The sequence below is a fragment of the Anarrhichthys ocellatus genome, unplaced genomic scaffold (genome assembly GCF_004355925.1).
Source record: "Anarrhichthys ocellatus isolate YVR2014 unplaced genomic scaffold, GSC_Weel_1.0 scaffold40, whole genome shotgun sequence".
NCBI classification, from domain to species: domain Eukaryota; kingdom Metazoa; phylum Chordata; class Actinopteri; order Perciformes; family Anarhichadidae; genus Anarrhichthys; species Anarrhichthys ocellatus.
In genome coordinates this window covers 2,106,144-2,130,379 of record NW_022280070.1, presented here as the reverse complement: position 1 = coordinate 2,130,379, position 24,236 = coordinate 2,106,144, and the positions used below count along the sequence as shown (strand labels likewise).

The window sequence follows — 24,236 nt, the reverse complement described above, 5'->3', positions numbered from 1 at the left end:
CCCCCCCCTCCTGCATCAAGATGTATTTCATAGTTGATGGAGTTATGCAGCAGAACCAGCTTGTTTTATTTTAAATAGATGAAGTATGGTTTTTGGCTGGACTGGGGGAAGTGGAAACAGGCTCACAGGAGCCTGAATAGCCTCCAGCAAGTTAGCAAGTTGGCAGGCAGTGTCGGTTTTCTGAGGCCAAGAATGTTTTTTCATGAAGATTCCTGTTTTCTTTTTCTTTTTTCTTTTTTCTTTGAACAACTGGCTACTTGTGTGAGTAAGTGATTATAATAAGTCAGATCACCATCCAGAGGAAGACATCGCATTTGGTACATTGGTGAAATGAAACCAAAATCAGAACGTAATCTGAGAATCCACACGGGCACAATGCCTCAGTTGCCAGAGACACCTGGCAGATATATATCTGGACATTTTACATGTGGGCTTGCAGCACATTTCTGCTTGTTCTGTTTCTCCAACCCTTGCTCCATCACCTGATACGACACCGATATGACTCCTTCCTAGACTTTGAAAGAAAGTCTGTCTCTGAATCGGCTCCTTGATTTGATGAGGATCTACCAGAACTGCCGCTGTTGCTGTTTTCCCAACATTGAACATCTACAGTTTCATCAACAAAAGACATCACGCTTATTCCAGTGTTCTGTATCTGCAAAGCACAGCTGATCTTCTCCATAAGTACCAGCAGCCGTAGGCCTTTCAGGTGAATGGAGAAACAGTGATTGCCGTATTTACGAACCTGATTCACTGTGGTTGTAAAAAACCTGTAGGTATCACTCGTCATGTTGTCTAGTTTGGGGAAGAAGTACAGGAAATCAAGTTTAGCATTTACTGAGAACACTTATTGTCATTTTAATCATAGCCAATTTAATATAGCATTTAGAATACATGTCTCTTGCATTAGTATTTTTGTCTGTCATTTATTTTATACAGGGATAAGTGCTTTTAAAGATGATGGATGGGAGGATTGGTAAAGAAAGTGTTTACGTCGCCCTCTGGCACACATTTTCTTTTTTTTGTATTCCTCGTTGCTGTAAAAGCACTAAAGCGCAGCTTCGACTGGCATTGCTTTTGTGCTGGATTTCACCTTCTGCATCATGTAGATTATTCCGAACTCCACCTCCATAAAGACTGATCTCCAGTTGCAGCGGGTGTGCTGGCATTTGCATTCGACGCTGCGTACAAAAGCCTGTGAGAATAAAGAATTGATTTTAAAATAGTGCACCAACACTCTTGCTTGACATCCGTAACTGATTTACTTCGGTGGACAGTGGCAGATTCCCCCCCCCCTGAAGTCTCACATGGTATTTTACACCTAGAAGTGTAACAGTGTGTGTGTGAAGGATTGTGATAGAAAGACACAGAGTTACATCAGAGCACCACTCTCTCTCTCTCTCTCTCTCTCTCTCAGATGCCAAAAAATGACATTCCTAGAAAACACAACAATGCCATATATGTCACAACAAACATTAAGCCAAAACCCCTTCACGGTTCCTGTTACGGCCCCTGGAGTGGTTGGACTCAAACCTTGTGAGTGCATCGCACCAACTAATAACGCCTACCAGTCCCCAACATCAAATCCCCAACACTGAGTCACTCATCAATTATACATGAGTCACTTTTGTGCTGTCTGAATGGAGCATCTTCTTTCGTGGCTCGTTAATTCATTAAAACCAGTGTGCAGCTCTGCAGACACCAGCGCAGCCTGACAGTTCGGGCATGGTAATTTCACTTTGTTTATTCAACAGTGACACAAATCATTAATAAGTTTTGTTGTTGTCGGGTTTTTTTTTTTTTGCTTTAGTTCCGTTATATTGACCTAATTTTCGCATTGTGCCACAGTGCGAAGCCTGAGCAAATCAACAAAGAGAGACACAGCTGTGGATACATCTCAGGAGGTTGTCTTTGTTTCTAAAAATGTTAATGTTGTCCCGAGACACTACAGACGATATTGGCAGAGACTGACTGTGCTGGCTACTATAGTGGAGAACTTGTCTACTAACTTGCTGAAAGACTGCTGCTTTTGAAGTCTGCACTATATTCAGCACACCTTACTCAGTAATCAGGGGGTGTTGTCAGTCAGGGTTAGCCTTTTTCGACTAGAAGTGCTACAACACCAGTAGGGGGGAGGCCAGTCATGCACGGGCTTGACGCTGATCGGGTTTGATACCTCTTTGAGAATGTTGTTACTCATTGTGCGTTAGTGTGCTATTCTAGAGGCTTTATTTTCCCCTCACGTTTGTTTTTGCCTCAAAATGTCCAGAACACTTTGTGCTGCGGAGCCTGTGACGCGCCGGGCAGAAGTGATGACTCTGCCATGACTGGGCTTTCCATTAGCTGTCCATTTGAAGCACGGTTACACTACACATTAGTGTGCCACACACATGCTGCAACGCTCAACTTTAATCATTTTAATTTATGAAGCCCAGAGGATGTGTGTACATGTGTTGTGTGCTTTGTGTGAAATCTTTTTTTTTTTTTTCCCCCATTTGAAAGCTGGATTTTTCAGCAACTGCTCTCATAGTTCCAAAGATATAATGGACTTTTTTATTCTCACAATATATAGAGTTGGATGATCTGCTCATTAGATCATTGAGTGAGCTATACGTGTTTAATTTGGTCCTTCAGCCTTATCCTTTAGTAGTGAATCCAGCATCATACTAACTATAGTCTGTGTAGGCAGAGCCCGATATACTGTAATACATTATTTATTGCAAATAAAAAAAAGACTAGGCCTGATGCCAGGTTATCCTTTAAGTGCTTCAAACCTAAGAGATTGTATGTAGTGTATGTTGTTCCAGTCCAGGTAGGTTAAATATGGTCTATATTAAGTCCTTACAAATTGCTTATAATGTAAGCTTTTTCCGGTAAGTAACGCAGCTCAAAGTGCTTTCCTGTACCTTTTTAGAGAACCTCTTTCTTAAATGTGGTGCTGCACAGCTCACCACTGCTGAATTCTGGCTGTCAACCCACACAGTTTTGCTGATAAATCCCACTGCTCCCATTTATCTCAAGTCTGGATACAAGCCTACAAATAACTCCCAAGCTGATTGTGTGTTTACAACTTGTAATCCCGTGAACACTAAGTACCTGTGAGTTGATATAACAAGTAAATCTGTCACAGAGACGTAGCACATGAACGCATTGCGGGAGTATTCTACAGTGTGTGGAGAAAAGTTGACTCCAATGAACATTTCTTCTTGAAAAACACTGAAAAACAGTAAAACAGAGTTTATGTCTGAGAAACAAAAGACACACTGGGGCTTATGTCAAACATAAAAGTCCTCTCTGATAAACAAGTGAACAGGGATACTCAAAGTGCAGAAAGTGAAGCATCAATGGAGGCAAAATGTGAAGCTGTGACTCGTCTCAAACCACTGAACCACAGTGCTGCCCAGATAATAAACATCGAAAACGAAGGGGAAGGCACAGAGCTGCGGTTAAAGGCCAAGACTGCACCATTGATTACTTGGACAAAAGCAGTTTTGTGCCGTGACACACCAGCACACTCACACTCACACACACAGACACTCTCTCGCTGTTTCAGTCACAATTCAACCCCCGCCTCCTATGTACGTCCCCCAATAATTTACTGCCAAAGAGAAAGCCAGGCAGCTATAAAGTCTACCGTATATCTGCCCTGCCCCGAGTTCAACACCCCATAAATCTGAAGCAGGGAGATGATCCATGGTTAATTCAGTTTATCACGAAAAGGCCGTCCATGAAGTCAAACGTGGAATAAAAAGGAATGTTCACCAAATGTAAGTGCTTCTGAATATGTGTAAGTGTACGTGTGAGCGAATCCGTGTGGGTGTCTTGCAAATCACAAAGCAGAGCTGTGAGATATGATGAGACTGATGGTCCGTCTGCATGTAATGTACAGTAAGCCAACAAAGACTGTCCCAAAGAAACACCTTCCACCTACTCTATGAGCTTTTCTCTCTTTAAAGCAGAGCTGTATAAAGGTAATGTGATTACTTTGCAACACTTCCTGTCTTACTATTGACGCAATCAAAAAATTATACCAATTTTGAAATCAACAGGTGCTCCGCTGTTAAACAGCGTCCTGCCAGTGTGCGACTGAAAAATACTCAGTGGGTTTGGAAATGACCGGGCATTATGTTTTTTCTCAGTGTGTCGACCTTTCAATTCTTTCCCAGTGAGGGAAATTGTGCATTGTAGACAATTTACTGTAGTTCCTTCATGCCTGACTCTTTGAAGAAGGCTTGTCAGGGAGGCAGGCACTTGAGAAGAAAGATTTCTTTTTTTTTTTTGTTTGTCTACATTTACTTTACTCTGTAAATATTGGTGAAAATCGGACTAATGTCTGAAATATATTTAAAATGTTTTCTGGATTGAACTGTTCTCTGTTTTCTGGCTGTATATGTGTTCCTTATTTTAAGTAGAGCTGAATCAATTCATTAACAGTCAATTGTCTGAAAGTTAATTGGTAATAGTTTTGATAATCGATTGATTGATTTTAAATTTTCAAGCAAAAATGCCAAAAGTGTTTTTGTAGGAAACTGAATACATTTGGGTGTTGGACTGTTCTCTAGATCTCTAGAAGATTGTGATGGAAGTGTAAATAATTGTTAGTTGCATTCCTAATTTTGTACACGTACTTCGTGGGCAGGTCTAGAGCACTCAATTACCTATCAGCCTCATGAATGCACCAGCTACTAACAGGCTACAACATACGCTGAATCTCTTCGTCGAGCCTTACCCAAGCCTCGGTGAACTTGACTTTGTGTCCGCGGTCGCCTCCTCGGAGCGTGAGACAATGGCAAGAGACAGCAGTAGGTGACCATTTTATCCGTCATGAATAGTTTGAGTTATTGCCGTAAGTAGGAATGTGGCGATTAGGTTCCAGTGCAGCAACTTAGTCATGAAAGAAAACAATCGGTTTAAACTTTACTCAAGGTCCACTTGGATGGACATTGCTCTTTTATCATCATGTGACCCAGTTTTGTTTGGTTTTGTTGTAACAAATGATGCAAATCACCTGATATTGAGCTCAATAATTGGAAGCAGAAGTTATTGTGAGAGATTTACTTTTGAGAAAAGAAAAAGGGAAGAGACAGTTGTTATAACTCCAGTATCAAGAAACTTATTCACAAACTTGTGCTTTTTTTTGACTGTCAGAAGAAAAGATACAGGTGGTGTTCAAAGTGTTTCTATGGACTTGTTTTCAGTGTTAATGACTTCTCATTCACAATCCATTTCTATTCTTGTTCTTGAGCCTGATGTGTGTTGACTTCACTGTTTGGATGAAGCCCATCTGGAAGCTAAACTAATACAATTTGCCTCCAAACATTTGTTGAGGACATTTGCTGGATTACAGTCGTTATTTTCAGACCTTGAGTCTGAATATAAAAAGATAAATCATATAACCAAGAGGCTATTGTCATATTCATTTTAATTGGGTCAATTTTCCATCTCATTAATTGGTGTACATTTTAGCATTGCAAACTTGTTAAGATTTAATTAACTCCCCAGTCAAAGCTACATTACATCTTGTATCGTTAAGTCTTTCAGAAGTTCATCAACCTCTTGGTGATCGGGGTTGAACATTGAACATAGCCAGCGTCGTATGTAACAGTTTCCTCCACATGTGGGTCGGCATTTTTAATTCATTCTTAACTCTAGATTCATTCGGCTGTAAGATTGAACCGTGTTTCTTCTATTTTCTGGGGTCAGGTCTGAGGACACACAGTGTACTCCCTGCCTCCTCTGCAGTACTGTAATCGTGAGCTGAAGTCTACACAGACAGCTTTACATAATGAGGGCGAGCGGGGGTGTTTACTTGACTGCAGCCCCCGAGGCTTTTCATCCACTGTCAGGTCAGCGGCCATCATGTTAGCCAGCACGAATACCCAAATCATGGCACTGTGTTGCGTTTTTTTTCTTGCCAGATGTCAAAGCTATACTGCACAGCACACAAGTATGCCCAGGCTGTTACTTTACATCGGTTCATTCAGTACTGCGGGGCCGGGTATCAATCATACTATACAGCTGACCAAATGGGAATGTAATAGAGGGAGAATGAATTGTAAAAAAAGATTCAGAAGCAAGAAACCCAAATCTATTTAGTGTAATTTATTCATGATTTAGGGCTGTTTTGTTAATTCAATGAGGCTTAACCAGAGCAGAGCACTCAGTCCTTTTGTCTTGCATCCCCCTTTTTTTTCTCCCAGATACCCCCTCCGCCAATACATTTTTGTGGAACAGTATTGGACGTCTGCCAGTTCTTCTGGTTGCAGTCATGGACATCTTCCTGCCAGTTTTCAGAAAGACACGGCTGTATTATTCGAAGAAGGGTAACAGCCCACTGAAATGAGCAGGAACTCAACACAAATGATTGATTTATCTGGCTGGCTTCCATTTCTCGTAAGCCTCGTTGAAGCTCATTGTGTTCATCTGATTTTTTTTTTATCCCGATCGGTGCGGTGGATGGCTGATCACATTAAATTATGCGTTTGATCAGACGGACAGATGGCAACGTGCAAGTTAGTGAGTTAAACAAAGACCACCACTGAGGGAAGATTTGCACCAAGGAACTCTTTAAAATATTCCATTAGAAAGAAATATGCATATGCAGATGACTTATTGAAAAGTCAAACAGCGACATTATGTGCCGTGTTCTTGTTATGCATTTATAATCAGATGGCTTGTGCATGCAGTCTGTTTTCCTTTGCACAGCTGACCGTGCTAATGTCAAGCTTCCATATGTTTCCTTTCAATCAACTCACGAGTACAGAATAAATAGATGAGCATGTTGAGTTAATATTGTAGGCGTGGTCCTTGGCATGAATATAAGACAACTGTGAGATGACAACTTCTCCTTTAGCAGCGGCTGAAGGTTAGAGATGTTTTAAAGAAAGCGTAGATGAACTGTAATTATCGTCAGATTTGCAAAGAAATCATTTATATCACGATTCAATGTTGCTAATTCAGAGACAATCGAGAATAATCAGCTTTTTTTCCCTTCAGCTGAATAATGACTCTTGTAATAGGAAGTTCCTCTGTAGGGCTGGTGTAGTTTTACCTCCAAGCAGCGCCCATGATTGAGAGTGTAGCACTCCGGTCCACTTGGTGGCAGTAATTCACCGCGAAGCTGGTTTGCCAACCGCCAATAAACACTAAATAAAACATAGAAGCAGAGAGTGAAGCGGAACCAGGTTACACGTTGCCTTTTTTCATCTTCAAATCCCAAATGTTGTCATATTGGCGCAATTTTAATTTAGAGACATACCCTGCCATGTCTTACGGCTAATTCACATCTCCTTCATTTTGCAGGCTGTTGTGCACGGCCTGTCAGACACCACTGGCTCCGTTAGTCAGTACATAAACATGTTAATCACATTGTCATTACCTGAATTACTAGTACAATACAAGTTGGATTTAGTGCTGTTGAGCCGTCGGCACAGGTTGCTGATGAACAGCGAAACTGGAAATCGACCCGACTGTCTCCTTCAGTCTGTTTTCTTACGTGCTCTCTCTCCTTACTCCGGCTCTCACATGACATGCTGTAACTCTTGACAGATGGGCCTTTCAGATCCATGCAGTAAAGATGTCTGGAGATGCTTGTTGGGAAAACCTATATTTCACCCCTGGGCTTACTGGGCACTTTCAGGGATGACTAACTCTTAACAGACCCACTGTTGATGGGGGGGGGGGGGGGAACTCGCTCGTCTTGTGTAACCAGTGTGCAACTTTCTCAGATCTACATTGTGGTGTAGCAAATGAAGGGTCAGGGGACAATGCTGGGTCGTTTGTCCCTTTAATGGCATTCTGCTGACAAAGCACAACAACCACCAGCTAAACAGTGGTACTATTCATCCTCTGTGCTGTTTCACTACTTTATGGGCCAATTTAAAGCTCAGGCCTCATTTAACCAGAACGATAGCCGTTTTAAAACTTTCGTAGTCAAAGTGTTCCAGCTGTGTGTGTGTGTGTGTGTGTGTGTGTGTGTGTGTGTGTGTGTGTGTGTGTGTGTGTGTGTGGCAGTAAAGTCAATTGCTTGACTAATATAACATGAGTAAGAAACAAACCTTATCAGAGCCAGTTGACACACTATCCATAGTGGTGATGAGCATAACAGTAAATTACACACCCAATATAAGGCATTAAGGTTCAATTTATCTAACATAGCATAACATAAACTATTACACTGACACGTAATAGTTTGACTGGCAGTAATAATTAATAACTAAGATGTTGACAAAGCACACAAATCATCAGCTGTGTGTACCTCTGTGTGGTATCAGGAATATTAAGCACATTGACCTGTTGTATCTGCAACAGCCCATAAAGCAGTCCTCTCGTTAGGTGCCTGGTGACACTTCTTTAGTATTTCTTTAGCACATTAATTATTCGTCATCAAACTTAAATGATAAAGGAGAATATAAGTCCTTTGTTATTATTTCTTTCAAAATGTCATCTGCCTCATCAAGACTGTGCCCGTGTGGTTTCATTTGAGACTTGATTGACAGACGCTGGGGAACATGAGCAGTTTTTATTAAAATATTGCTAAATCCTTTGGGTTATGAAAGTAAGTGAAATAACCTAAACTATTCTCACTGTGGCAGAAGATGTTGCGTTCATATAGGACCCCCTTTACGCACAGTACGAAGCTAATTGAGAAAATACGTTTCCAGAGCCTTCAAGGTAATAGGCTCACTCTGCAAATCTACATCCAGCCAACATGCATATGTATATAGCGAGTCCTCCCAAATGATACGGCTATATCATTCCCATGAATATATAAGTTTATATCCAGCCCAACGTAGCACAAGCCATCTGAACTTCAATCGAATATTTATGTTATCCATTTAACAGATGTCCTACAGTTCTTCCCCACTTTATGAAACATCAAAGCAAAGTAAGGACCGCTTTATGAAACCAAATCTCCAGAGACAAATGCTCAATATTGAGTGTTTTGTGCTTCCATACCACTGTAAATGAAACGTTTAGAAAACCACACACTCTTCCTCAGCTTTGAAGTGCTTTGAGGATTAGACTGGATTTCAGCGCAGTTAGTTGGCCCGCGTCATATAGATCAATGGTAACTATATTCTAGTCCGGAGACGGGCGTGAGCAACTGCCTGCAAACGCTTTGAAGAGAGGGCTCATGTTGTTGACTTTGCCTCCAGTGGTTTGCCTCTCACTTTCATGCAGTCATACATGAGCACTCTCAGCCCCTAATGTACTCTAAATGCATCGAATGCATTCCCAAAGGATGGCACTTAACCATGTAGGAGAGCCTTTGTATAGCTCACACATCCCAGAATGCAATTTCTCCGTCTTGAACGGGAGTTAGAAAGTTGTGCTGAACGAGCCCTCCTCGCGTCCCTCCCCGTCTGTCTTTGTGTTTGAACAGTATCAGAGTCCCTGGAGAGCTCCACAGACCTGCAGCTTTGCCACTACTCACGTCCAGGTGTGTGTATGTGTGTCCATTTGTGTCCACGGCATTTGTACGTCCGTGTTTGTAAAGTGTAAGAGGCAATGAATCAAGACAATTAGAAACATTAGGAAGCATTTTTTAATCTGGCAGAAGGTGGTTTCAATACATTTTCCAATTAAGGCAACATAATAGATGCCTTTCCATCGCATTCAGGCCCTCCTTGATTTTCAGATGTTTTTATAATGAAATGGACTGAAGTCACTGAAATATGTGTTCCTTTTGCAGTGAAGAAGAATGTGAAAGGTAACTAACATTTATTTGATTTCTGTTGGACTTCAAACACATATACTCACACGTTAGTCCACCACTAGTGGTGTGTGAAATGAAACCTGGTCTGGTTCTGCTGTTGCCTTGTCTTGTCTTGCCCTTGTCTTTTGTACACTGATAGTCAATAGAGGCTGGATCTGTATGGCCAGTTTATTTCCGCTGCCCAGCAGGTCGTAATGACATCTGTGAAATTGAAATATGAAGACATGCTTTGCAGGTAGTCAGAGCATCATGCCACTGCATAGAAGTGGAGGAAGTGGAAATGATTTGATTCCACATGGAACTAATCACACAATATAGAGAGGACGCCGGCTGCCTGCGTTGATTAGAAGTCAATTCGAATATATGAAAGTGTTATGAAGTGAAGCATATTGTTGGCAGATATTGAAAATGGCGACAGGATGAACTAATTAAATTCAATCGACGGGCTGTCAGTCAAGCAGCCGACCCAAGGGATCACAAACTAGCGTGGTGAGGAAGAAAGCGATAACTTTAGCGCCTTGTTGACAATAATTTCAGGCCATGGACGTGAGGAAGAACGTCATGTCTGTCTGCTATGAGCATCTTTAACAAACTTCTCTTAGCACAACTTCATTTAAACCATCACGGATCACAACAATGGGAAAAGATTTGAAGTTCTTCTACTGAGAGAAACAAAAAAAGTGTGTTAGAAAGTAAGCTGATGTTGAACTGATGCACAGCAGCTATAATTGCAAGGCCAGAGCTAGTAATATAGTACATGCACCTTTCAACAGGGAATGAAAGTGAATTTTGCTGTCACCATTGACACCTCCCGAGCTGGATGTTGACAAGTTGTCCCTGACAAAAACCGATGACAGCTGCCATCCGGCTATGTATTTTATTTATTTTTTAGAGTGACAAATATCAGATCAAAGGCAACTAACTCAAAGGAAAGAGAAGCACAAGAGGAGCGACACTTCTCGTTTACTTGGGGGGGGGAAATTATGCGCGGTGTGTCATTAAACCTGTAAGAGTTTCCTCAGTTGTGCTGGATCTCTAGCCGAGTGTCACACCTATCTTTAATTTCCCAGTTCAATTGCCCGCCAGTCATTACGACTGTAGTTCAACATACAATCTCTGACACTGCTACAAAGCCTCTCATGAACGCTATTTGCATCACAAGAGCTGTCGCGCAGGCCTTGGCATATCCTCTCCATCACAGCCGTGCTCTTCAAACCCCTGTGCCAATTAAATGATATAGCGGCATTGTCACTGTCGCTCCTACCAACAAATATATCTTATTTCTTTAACGCTCAAGTCAAGACTATGGGCGGCATGTCAACAAATGACCCGCTGACTCCTGATCAAAGACCTTTCTTCACCCACGTCTTTATAAATATTGACCTTGTTTCTATTATTTTCCGCAAAACACAGTTACATCACATTAATCAGTGGGGTGCAACATAATGTGTTCTAAAGTAATTAATCTAGCTCTGTGAGAAGTAATTATAGCTCATGTTCCCCGCAGAACTGCTTGAGTTCAGGTTTTAAGCTGCTGAGCATTAACTGCAGGCTCCAGGTCTTGCCATAACTTTTAATACAGACTTAATATTTTCATGCTGTCTGATGTAGACTTGCACGAGGCTATGGGAACAAACCTCAAACCAAAATGTGCTTCTCCTCAGTAGTGTCTGTAATTGGTGTTTAGCGGTTGGTTCCGTATTTTAGACTCAAAAATAAGCATCCTTTAAGCAGCCTTTGTGTGCTTAGATAAGTGCTTTGGGCAGAATTTGAGAGGCTGGTTTAGTTTAGAATATGTGATAAGAACAAGGACAAACCGGGAAAAAGCAGTGTGAAGTCTAAATATGCAAAGCTTCTCTTTTTGCACACAGTTCAAAAGGTTACACAACGAGTGTGAAGAATCAGGGCTGGACTGAACTATTGTTTGCCCCCCTGGCCTGCATCACACCTGGGGCTTGATCTAAAATAGACTTTTAGCTTGGATCTAACAAATATAGGTCTTACTTGATTAGACTATTAACATAGAATAGTTCCCTATATGTTCTCAGTAGATTCAGGCTGAATTTAAACTAAAAATAATGTAGCTGATGGAGCATGCGGTTCAATCTGGGCAGCTGTCTTCCCTTCAGCAGAAGCATGTGTTGAAGAAGTTACAGTCACCTGCACAATTCAGAGATGAGTGAAGCATTATCAGAAAGAAATGTGCTTTTTCAAAGTGTTGCTATTGCCTCTAAACCGTTTTCTCCTTGTTATTTTTTAACACTGTTAGCAAACTACAAATTCAGCCATGTTTGCTGTCAGTTCACAGCACGTCCATGATTGTTACAATACAGAATATCATTTAATTCAGTTTCCTTAGCAAAGGCCTGAGGAAGAAGTCTTGAATTTAATTCACAATTGGATATGATATTTTCTCTTGCCTGCTGTAGGCAATGATATTAATGCAATAAAAGGTTTTTGTATCCGATCGCAGGCCGAGAGGCGACAATGGATTGTGCTGCAGGAGGCTCTTTTTTTTGTGGAGTCGGCACCATCAAACCTGACACAAGCACTGTCACTACTGGTAGCTACAGCAGCTAGGAAGCTCATTGGTTATTAATGGGCAAAAACTTAAAGATAAATGAATTAATCATGTCTAGGTGGTTAATCCCACCATTCAATTTCTGATACATAAATGTTTCCGGTTGATAATATAATTATTGATATATACCGCTGAGAAGTACTTTCATGCTTTAGCTGTCATGGTCAATCAGCACCTTGGACAGTTCTCTAGTCTAAATCCTCAGAATCAGCACCTTGGACAGCTCTCTAGTCTAAATCCTCAGAATCAGCACCTTGGACAGCTCTCTACAGGCGGTTGCACCAGCTATGCGTAGGTTTATGTGGCCAAACCTTTTTGATTGTGGACCATTATGCAGAAAAACATAAGGAATCAGGGGCCAAGCAATAGTGAATGCACTGTTTTCAACCTGTTACACTACAAGGAAATCCTCAGTGATCTTAGACCAGAAAACCTCATGTGCCATAGAAATTCCATTTTCTATCAAAGTAACTACGCAACTCTACCAAACGTGGGGCATTACTGTGGTTATTGGTGGGCCCACATATTTTAAAAAGTATCTGCTGCTTTCATATTTATTTTAAATTAATTCAATACTTTTAAACTAATACAATGCATGGCCTTACTGCTCATTTAAGATATTAGGATGTTACGTGTAAATTCGTAAATAGGTTAATTTTAAAGGCAGAAATTGACATTTAAATACGGGCAGAGGGCTGACTTTGGAATGGCTGCTGGCACCACTTGTTTGCAACAGGAACTGTAACTGATGAACTGTGGTGTTGACTTTGGCAGAATCTTTGAAGCTGACACATGGATGTTTTTCAGAGACTTTTCTTAAAGTTGTTGTTATTTATTACCTTAATTATGTGTGGTACAGCAATCCTCACTTTAGTTTAAAAAAAGCATTGGCAAACAATAGAAAAGATGGAGGGAACATCTTTATTTCTGTCGCTAGTTAGCATAGATTTTCTCTATATTACTAATGTATCTCAGTGTAGGAATATGTGAAACATCACTTTCTGTGACAGTGTCCCGATTACGCTCGACACAGTTAAGTTACTTTTGAGTGTTGACTTTTAACTTCTGATCAAAACTACATTCAGCTGGTGGAACAGGCTGCTGGTCTCAATCAGCACTCTGTTGATGTTGAAAATACACAGAAATCATAGTTGGCCAGTGTTTGCTTCTGTTTTTGATCTGTTTACTTTCTGTCCAAACTCATCATCTCATCCATCATTCACTATATTCTTTTCATTTATTTCAGTTATCGTTGCCTTCCGTACATAATCTTCTCTGCACTTGCTTTGGAAGTCTGTTTTTGATACTCTAAGGCAGGGGTCTCAAACTCCCGGCCCGAATCGGCCCGCCACGTCATTTTATGTGGCCCACGAATCCGCCAGCAAACAAAAAAAAAGTAAAAAAATAAATACATTTTTATTTGACTTGATAATAAAAATATCCCCATAGTCGAAATTATGAGATAGAAAGTCGAAGTTATGAGATAGAAACTCATGACTATGATAGAAAGTCAAAATGATGAGATTGAAAGTCAAAATTCTGAGATACTTAAACACACAGTCACAGAAGCAGCTCTTTGGCTGGTTACTGTACATTTTACATATAAATGTATTGTGAGTACATTGAAGACTACTTTAAACGTGTCTTTACAACACATGAAATACTTCACGTGGGATTGTGCAAACGCACCCTTGAAAGGAGTTTAAGCATTGAACAAAGTTATTGTAATAACTTGTTTGATATTTGTCTTTGTTATGTTCTATATTAGTTTGATATTTGATAGAGTAATGTGGGTTTCTTAACCCTAAATTAAAAGGATTTAAGTTGTAACAGAAATGTGCTGAAATATATTTTTACATTTATATAACTGCATGTACAATATTTTTACACTTGAATAAACAATAATCAAATGCAGAGACAGTTATTAAACAGTATGTTACGAGTAGTTTACACATTTACACAACCGGCCCTTTGAGGGCGACCATGATGCTGATGTGGCCCGGAGTGAAAATGAGTTTGAGACCCCTGCTCTAAGGTCATTCAAAACTAGGTTGTTATCCAGAAAACCTTCTTTTTATTAATACACTGCTGCCTCACTTCCATGAAACGACAACCTCCTGGTGTGTCACAGCAGAGTTTTTTTTTTGTTAACTGTTAATAAAGTTTAGTATATAATTTGTAGTGGCATGATTATAATAGTTGATATTTAATTGCAATATAATCTCCAGTCATTAGCTCTGTCACTGTGCCCTCAGCTGGAGTTCTCTGTGACACAGATATTAGACCACCCCCATTTATGAAGAACATATTACTCCCGCGTGCCTCACCCACTAAATGAGCAGACTATACAGCACATTCCGGAAATTAATTGGGGTTGACATTGACCGTTTGCTGTGTAGTTTTATCACCCAATCGCCTTTCACTGACTGCTTAAAGTCTCACTTTGGGCTGTGATTAAAAAGCAAGATATTATCTGCTACCAGAGAAGCTAAATTGCACAGCGTCCGTGTATTCTCCCCGGCTGATAGTACACAGCGAAGATTGCAGGGTTGAATGGAATGATGTGATTACGGTCCGACTCAGGCAAATGAAACGGAGAGGTCAAACGCTTTAGCGGCATTCATATTTATCACTGTCCTTGGTACAGCAAAGACGCTTGTACTTGTCAGGAAATCGTATAAATACAAATAAACCTGTGAATGGTTATCAGAAAAAAGGAGGGAGAAGGCAAAATCATTTTGACATACTAATCTCTCTGCTGAGGCCTTGTGTGGTCTACTAGCCATTAAATTCTTTGTCATGTATGTGGGTATTACAGTGGAAAACAATGTGTCATGCCCGTCTGTCAAACTGGGCCATTATTTGGTTGCTAATGTTAAATACACATACAAATCAAGCGATCTTCCTTCTCCTTTCTCCGTTAGTATTTGCCCCATTGCCACATAAAGCAGTTGGCAGCTTGCCGTCATTTCTGTTCTCTCTGCAGACATACTGTATATCCTCATTAAATGCTAATGGAAATCAATGGCCAGATGTTGGTAAAGTTACTTTTTTCTGGAAAAATAGTAAAAATAATTATAAAAGTAATAAATAATCATGATTCAATGCTTGATTCATATCCAGGTTATTGTTTCTTTGTTGACAGTTTTTGAATCTATAGAGGAAATGGCACTGAAAACCCTCTGAGTGAAATATGTGTCTATGAGAAAGCACATTTGTCCATGAAAATGAAAGGTATTTTTATATCAGCGTGCCAGCCCGTTGGCAGGCGAGCCAGAACATTAATTTCTGACACTGTTCTCTGCCTGTGGGGTGTCAGGCTGCCAACGGAAAGACCTAAAAGTCTGATGTGTGTCAGAGCTCTCAGACACACGCCTGACGTAGACACAGTTGGACAGAGCCGGTTAGATTGACGACCAAGTACAAACGGCTCTCGCCTCCCTCTCGGTGGCAGCAGCGATCTCGGGGCTTAGTGAGTGTTATCTGGCCTTCAGATCGAGTGACAGTCAATGAGCTCATCTCTGTCAGGACCTGCTCTCCTGTGTTCACGACCTCACACGCAACATGTCGAGGTCCAAGCTGATCATCTAGATTGCTCAGGAGTATCTGAAGTACAGAGAGAATAACTGTTCCAGCCAGTGATTGATTCATATTTTTAACAATATCATCTTCTTAGCCCCTGTCAATGCTATAAACATAAAGTGTGTGTTGAGTGCAGATCATCATATCAGATTGATACAGGCATTTCATACACCAGATGTATACTACATGTTTGTGACACGGACGTGCTGATGTGAAATTTAATCTGGCCTGAGAATGTGTTTTCTTAATAGTTTTGTGTCCAATGAAATGTACTGAATATTCTATATTCTGTTTCGGGTTTCTTGCATTTTACTGATTGAATCAAACTGGAAATTATTTAAATTTGTGGCGTCAATGTGCAACTTCAGTCCGACTACCAGTTGGCCTGAAACCAAAACAAATGAGAGTTACAATATCACAGGTTTCCACATCCCAGACTAGAATAATCAAAACAGCACTGTGGCATAATACGCTTTGGTAATGTACATTTTAAGAAGAAACCAACCTCAAAGCATTGTAGCCTAAAGGCACACATCCTAGTCTAACACCCTAAAAGACAATATTGAACCGTGGTGCAGCAGACGTATCGGAATGATACAACAATCATTTTCATCTTAGCGCTGCGGGCAGAGAAATGCTGAGGCGAGGTAACCCCAGTGATTTAAGTAGCCGCTGGAGGAGCCGAGCCTCCTAATGAAGAGAATAGAGGCACTCATCCATCAGCTCCAGACAATGTCAAATCTCTGCAGAGTGGGAACTAAGGACCCCGGGGGAGGAAAACAGGGACTATTCTGCCAGCTGGATCACCTTTCAGAGCAAATGTGACTGTACACCTGCAGCGCTCGGTCACTCAGTGCATGTTACTTTGTGTCCAGGTAACAGGTTCTATGTTTGGTTTTGGCACCACCATTACAATGTTTGGCATTCCTCTCCTTCTTCTGGCACAGCACAATCGTGGTTCTGTAACAACAACTTACTGCTTACTTCCAAATCCTTTCACTTGGACACAAAATGTTTTTTTTTAGATTCCCTGGATTAACAGCGAGTGAGTAACGCTGTTATGCTCGATAACCGTGGACAAGAATGATATGAAATTCACAAATGGGAGCCAAAATGTTTTTCCACCTCCAGATTTTGTAAATTGTGTCGTGTTTCACTTCAATCTAAGCAGAAGGTAATAATTAAAAACACATGTAATGTGCAACATTGATTTTCTGCTTGACTCCAGAAATAATGAAATACATGGAGACTTATGTTATATATAATCACTGGGCCACGGAAAACAGTGTACTATACAACACATTAATGTCGTTGAGCCTGATTTGCGTCCGTTGGATTTATCGCTCAAATATTGTTTATAAAAACCTTGTCAACTGTGCTTCTGCTAATAATGATGATATCATACGATTTTGCCATTTTCTCTTTTGTTGTATAACACCGTTTCTCTTGCTCAAGACTCACTCAAGTAAGAATAAATGATGATTTAATTGTGTGTGAGAAACCCCTTTTAATAGTATAAAGAGGCTCCTGCCAGTGGGATTGTAGAAGAGTCGATATTAAACTAATCACTAAAACACAAATCCGTTGAATTATATAGAGCAGAAATCAGACATTTTTCACTGTTATGTTGATTTATGCCATATTTCCTCCCTATATTGATCACTTCTGCTTATTCTGGAATGTCTTTCTTTTTGTTTTGGTTTGAAATGTGTCTGTTGCTTTAATGTGGGTATTAGCAGACTGAGCTAAGAAATATAAAGCTGTATCTGTGTTGCCACGAAGTCAAAGCCAAGTGATAATGATGGCTCGTCAATGTCAAGTTACCTTTGGAATGTGTGACACTGCTCAAAGCTTTGCCTGACTTGGAAATCATCAGCACAGCTGTAGTACCGTAATTACTCTAAAACCATTCTAAATGTATGCAAATGTTGCCCCATTATCATCTCCAGGCGTAGCGAGTGTGGGCTTTATGCTGTCGAGCACCCAGAGCCCTCCACTTGAAAATGGATCCAACTGAGCAGAAAAGAGCCACTCTGACTGGCAGTCCCAACAGATGTTACAGTAATTAGCTCTTTTGCTCCTTCATGCTCCTTCACTGCTATGCATTTGCAATATCTATGACTTTCCCTCCAGGCCTCTAAATCTCTCAGGTGGGGACAATGTCTGATCAAATGAAGATCTTAGTTTTGGCTTTAATAAATGAAAAACTACTACACAATTAACAAGCATCTATTTTCAGTAATGCCTTAAATCAGATTTATGATATTATACTTTCACCAGAGGAGGTTGCTAAAGCTCCAGTGCCAGGGAAAGAAAAAAAAGAAGCAAGCTTTGCATCATGCACATAGGATAGTAAAACAACTTAATGGAGGGGAGTGACCTGAAAAAAAGAGTCAATACGAGACACATTAAATGTGCTAAATCAGAAATCCTGAGCGGAGGTATACCGGAGTAATGGCTACCCGAGCAGAGAATGAAGTAACTCTCAGTTTGTCTGTGTAGCAATCAGAGCTTTTCTTTGCTTTGTTTTTGTAGCTGCTTATGCCTGTTAGTGCATGTGAGTCCCAGTGTGTGTCACACTGGCTAGCTAATCACCGCCACGGTTACCACTGATAACGCTGTCCCCAGCAGGTAAACACGGTTAGCTCTGTCAGCACTGTTCGCGCTGTTAGCAGCGTTAGCTGCTAGTCGCTGCCACCAGTGCACCTGTCGCCATGTTGAGAGTTGCATGGAGACAATCCCTTAATAATAGATGTGCTCTAAATTTTGAATTTAGCATCTTTAAGCTGTTATGTTATTTTGACGTCTTAAATATCTGGTATGCTTTTTTCAAAATGACATATTCATGGCTTTTATAGATGCAGAACGTGGCGTGTTTGTGTGCTGTATATGCCATCTGTAGATGGTCAGATAACGTGCAGTATCCGCACTAAAGCTTCAACAGCAAGAGACAATCTAATCAGGAGAAGAGTGTCGGTCTGTGCTGGCCTCGCCATCTGTTGTGGTTATGCGAGCCTAGCCACGCACCGTGTGGGAGCAGAGCTATAGGAGCACCTCAGTGTTATTTACGTACCCCAGCGTCCCTCCCACCACACGGTCGAGCCTCACGCCATGAGCATAACGTGATACTCGCGTTGCTTCAGTTGGTTAAGTCCTACACTTCCACATCCCTAATGGATAAGTGGTTTCGAGATCTAAGGAAACTGTGTGGGTGTTGGTGCTCATGCGCATAGTAAGACTTCATGGTTGTTGCGTTAGTTGTGAGACAAGCAGTGGGAGGAACTGTTCCCCTGGGATCCACTCCTTTCTTCCAACCCCGAGAAGATTAATACCTCAGAGACCAAATCATAATTACATGTAATGTAAGAGTTCCCTCTCTTGCTTTCTTCCTGCTCCTGCTCCGTGATCCCTCAAGGCCTTACACCTCCATGATGTATCAATGCATACTGTAGGACAGGGGTCGCCAATTGGCGGACCGCGGTCCGGATCCGGACCCAGACGCCGTTGTATCCGGACCCAGGACCTAAAATCGATTTTATTTTGACAGGGCGCTTCTATTTTAACCGGTGCAGCTTTTTCAGCCTGTACGGCACTTGTTCAGCGGTGCAGGAAACGCACCGACCAATGCGGTGTAAATCACATCACGTGATGCAGCTCAGCCAATCAAATATGGGTATTCTGACAAGTTTCCTGACTGGAGTGTGATGTACACACACCGGGGGAGAGACGAGGAAAGAGAAGGAAGAGCAGGAGAATAATACGTGAGTCAGAGAAGTTCACATAACATTATCCAAAGAGAGAAAAGAGACCAGAGAGACCAGAGTCTTTAACCAAGAATGAACAGACTCTTATAGGTTAATTCTTCCCACGGACAGTTTATAACCAGTGTGTCTCATATGTTCAGAGACCGTGACGATTATTAAAAGCGGTAAATGAAGCGACACTACGAGACAAAGCACAACTCTTTTGAACAAACGTATCCTCTCACATCTGAATGAGACACAGAAAATAAACCTAAGAGCCCAAAATGATCAGAATCCTAACGCATGAATTCACTGCCCAACAATGATAACAGAGAGAATAGAGCTGAAACAAGTGTTAATAACCACAGATAAAGTCCATGCTCACTGATTTCTCTTGTTAGAAGATGAGAAAAATATAATATCGTGGCTTTTTATTGACATCACTTCACACCTGAATGAAGTGAATTTAAAGCTGCAGGGCAATTCAGTGGAATTCATTTTTCTAAAATGAATTACTTTATTTTAAGATGCACATTTTTGAAAAGCTTTCTGTTATGTCAGTTATTCTTTAATCCAGCTCTTATTGTACTTGAAATGAGAAGAACATTTATTTATGTATTTCTATGTATTATTTATAATCCATCCTGTTAAATTTGAAAAGTGAGAATAATAATTGTTAAAATATAATTGATGTACTTTTCTTTATTTGATTTTACAGTTGTTGACTACACAGACACGTTACTACTACTAGACTTCTCGAATATATACATATATATATATATATATATATATATATATATATATATATATATAGCACTAAATAGCGCAAGTTAGATATTATTGTAATGTTCCGGACCTTTGCCCGAGGAGATTTTCTCGATCTGGACCTTTTGGAATTTTAATTGAATACCCCTGCTGTAGGACAATGGTTCCCAACTTGTTTGGCAGGCGACTCCTTGATGAATCAGGCTGGTTATTTGTTATATATTTTTGTTAACAAATCCTGTGAAAAGACCAAAACCAACAATGTATTAGTCCTTTGTCGACTTTGTAAAGTTTTTGCAATTATTCATCACGTTCTGAATGAAACCTCTTCCCTAGAAACATTTTGCTTTGTAGTGTGTGTAAATGTGTCTTTGTGCCTGAAGCTGCTTGCCCGTTTACGCTTCGTGGGGCACGGCAGAACTGGCCGTACAGCACTTGTAGCTCTGGATCGACAAACCACACGCGCATGTGCATGTGTTCAACGTGAACTTTCAGATCTTGAGTGGGGCCTGATGGCGAGGGCCCTTAGAAGCATCCCATTGGTTGATTTTAATGATGCAAAGGGTGTACACGTCTGCTAGCTAGCTAGAGAGGGACTGCTATTGTACTTACATTAACGTTACACCAGTAGTGATGACTCGTGTGGATTATTTAATTACACTGCGATGTAGCGCTTTAACCCTGGAGCAACAACTGGAAATACAACGTTTGGGTTCATCGACCAGATGAATTAATCATATCTCAGGAAGGAAAAGATTAAAAAGATAATTCAACCGCGAGTGGTTCAAAAGGAAAACTTGGTTAACATATATAAAAAGTGCCACGTTCTGCTTTCCATGTCTTCCTAACGGAGCGGAAACTGTCGGGACAGCAAGTGGATTTAAAGACTTGAAACATCTTTCAGAAAGGCTGCAAAACACCGGTTTGTTGGTTGTGAGAGTATATGGTTCTATGTGATAGATCTATGGTATGTTTGGATTGCATCATCACATTTTCTTGTATGAATATTGTGTGATCCCACCAAAATTGTCATACCAAAATTGCCACTAGTTGCCAATTTATTGGTTGGCTATTTAAGCATTTGCATTGTCACTATGAAATGGCACTTTGCTCACAATAAATCATTACAACCACAGAATTGCGTGTGACTTACTCTGTTGCACAGTATGTCTGTAAAAACAATGCTCTACATAGAAAAAAAAAGAAGGGGAGGCGTTCAACGCAAAGAGGGGGGATGCTCACATGACAAAGGGAACACAAGAGGCGAAGAAAAATGAAGAATTGAAGAAATGTTTCAAGCCTGGCAGTCCTCCTCAGGCGGCATCTCTAAAACAATGCCTGACATTTTTCTGTTGTTAATGCATCGTACTCTTTGTTTTCAGGTTGACAAAATGATTACATTTGTCATTGTGATGGTTATGAAATATTGGAAGACTTCTGTAATCAGCACTCTCTTGCCTTCTGAAGACCTGGGGGTGACGTTTGGGAGTTCATGACTGCAGCACAGTTCATATTTAGGGCCAAAATCAATCCCAAAAGCACCATCAGCAATACAGAGGCACTCACATTTTTTACCAATATGTCTCGTTTCAGAGTGTCATCTTAAAAAACGGACCTTTGGGTGCTGTTGGGGGCTGTTGGAGGTTGGTCTTGCTGTGTTTTTTGGACTATAAATGTTTCAAACCATGACGTTCCAGACCAGAAAAGCAAATGTTGGTCTGTATCCATCAGTATGATGGGATGGAAAAATAGGGTATAAATATTAATATTATAATCTCAATCCGCCATCTCTGTCTCCCACCTTCTGTCATTCATTGTTTCTTTCTTTATCTTGTGATTGACACATGAATACAAAGTACCTCATAATGCCTAATTTTGACTAGGAGCTCTAAAAACAAGCCCCAGAGCGAGGTCATATTTTCTATTCAAATCTTTTCTTTGCAGCTATTACACACGAGCATTTCAATTCATAATTTAAGTTAACAAAGTGTGGACACAAAATGTAATAGAATTGTAATAGCCTGTGAACAACAGCAGTGCCTCCTTGTATAATTGAGAGATTTTAATATTATAATTATAAGCAGGTTTCTCCAGTTTACTGTGTTCTGCCGGCCGACAGTAACAGATTGCTGGAGCATATGGTTCAGTCTTCACTCTTGATGCTGAAAGTCTACACTGGCTGAACAATGTAAGCAGTGTGACGGAAACATTCACTCCGGGTTCTGCTCAGTGATGTTCTGTCACATTTAAATGCTTTTTATAAAATCAAAAAATGGAAATCATCACTTACAAAATGTTTTCTCTTCGTATTTGGCAGTGACGTTTGGCAGAAGTTAGCACGTATGCAGTAGTGGAAAGTATATTGGAATATTAACTCAAATATAGCTTCTACGCTGGTACTTCACTATTTAAATGACAGCTGTAGATCCTACAACCAAACGTAAAAATAGTGTAATTAAAATCACAACCAGCTGCAACATTTAAATGCTGCTTACACATTAAAGCATCAGTAATAATAAAACAATATTATAATACACATATATTATGGATATAATGTTAATATCTCTCCACTTCTGTTTATGTTAGGACTTTTACTTGTAATTTGGTATATTTTTACAACGTAGTGTTTCCACTGTTACTTAAATAAAAGGATCTCTGCACCATTTTTAAAATACATGTCTAAACTTTTATGAAGAGAATATGCAAATTACTCCTCAATTAGGGTTAATAATGTCGTACCTGCTTTGAAATTGAAGTCGTGTCGAAGTGATTATGAATTCTAGTCGGGAGTTTCTACATAAATGTTACACAGAAGCTCTTTGACTTCAGCTTCTGTCAATCAGTCCGCATGAGGCACCGTTTAATCATGCACTTTCAGTTCCTCTCAACAAATTTCCATCTTAATTGCTGAGCCCTCCTCGCTTGCATTAGTACTTTTAAATAAATAATGAGCCTTTTTAAAATCTTGTTCTTCAGTTCCGTGTTGTGTATATAGAAGTGTAAATAATCAGTTTTAGAGAACTTGCAGAGTTTTGAGAAACATACATGTCTGCTTTTTGTATTATCCATATACTGTTAACACAAACCCGCAGTGTTATCTTTCTTCAGATCCTTTTTCAAGCTGTTATTTTCATAAGGCGGAGCGCACACTGCCATCCACACCACAATACTCTCCTTTCGTATACGTAAATGTAACCACAGATTACATTCTCTCAATCAATTGAGTTCTGCCTTGGGGGGGGTGACACCATATCAAATGTCTTCCTTTTTCATAAAAAAAAAAAAAGAGATGATTAAATTCAGAGTTGTCAGTTCTTCTGGCTGCTACGATGAGATCAAAGCAGTTGGGCCGCTGCTTGTGAGAGTAATTCAGCATTCTGTGCAGTGCACTTTCAGAAAACGAGGCCACCTTACTTTGATGACTAAACCGTGTGTGTGCCAGTATCGTCGGATACAAAGAGAGTGTGCTATATTCTCCTTATTCGCAACATAAACTCTGCACCATTGTCACTTTTCCAGCTGCTTGTCAGGACCTTGTTATTCCCCTGGGGGGAAGTTTGATGATGAACATGTTTTGCAGGGCTCTTAACAGGCATCTGTATTTCTTCACCTTACATCAGATTCCACTTTAAACTCTTAAGAAGCTCCCGGTCTTGCACAAAAACCTTCGGAGAGGAATTTGTACTTGTGGCAGGTCTGAACTGGAAGTCGATCCAGGTCGCCTCTGGACACTCCTTCCCTCACTGGGGCTCTACATGTTCTCACCTTTTCATTAAGTCCTTATCTTGTCCTCGAAATGGAACATTTTCTTTACCAGTTTTCATGACCAGTGCAATGATTAGCTTTG

The 24,236-nt window shown here is 40.4% G+C and overlaps 1 protein-coding gene across 1 annotated transcript in view; it reads left to right on the top strand.

The window, feature by feature from the left end:
• Window positions 1-24,236, top strand: part of asic2 (acid-sensing (proton-gated) ion channel 2) — a 273,460-nt gene that overhangs the window by 138,889 nt on the left and 110,335 nt on the right. The window lies entirely within an intron of this gene.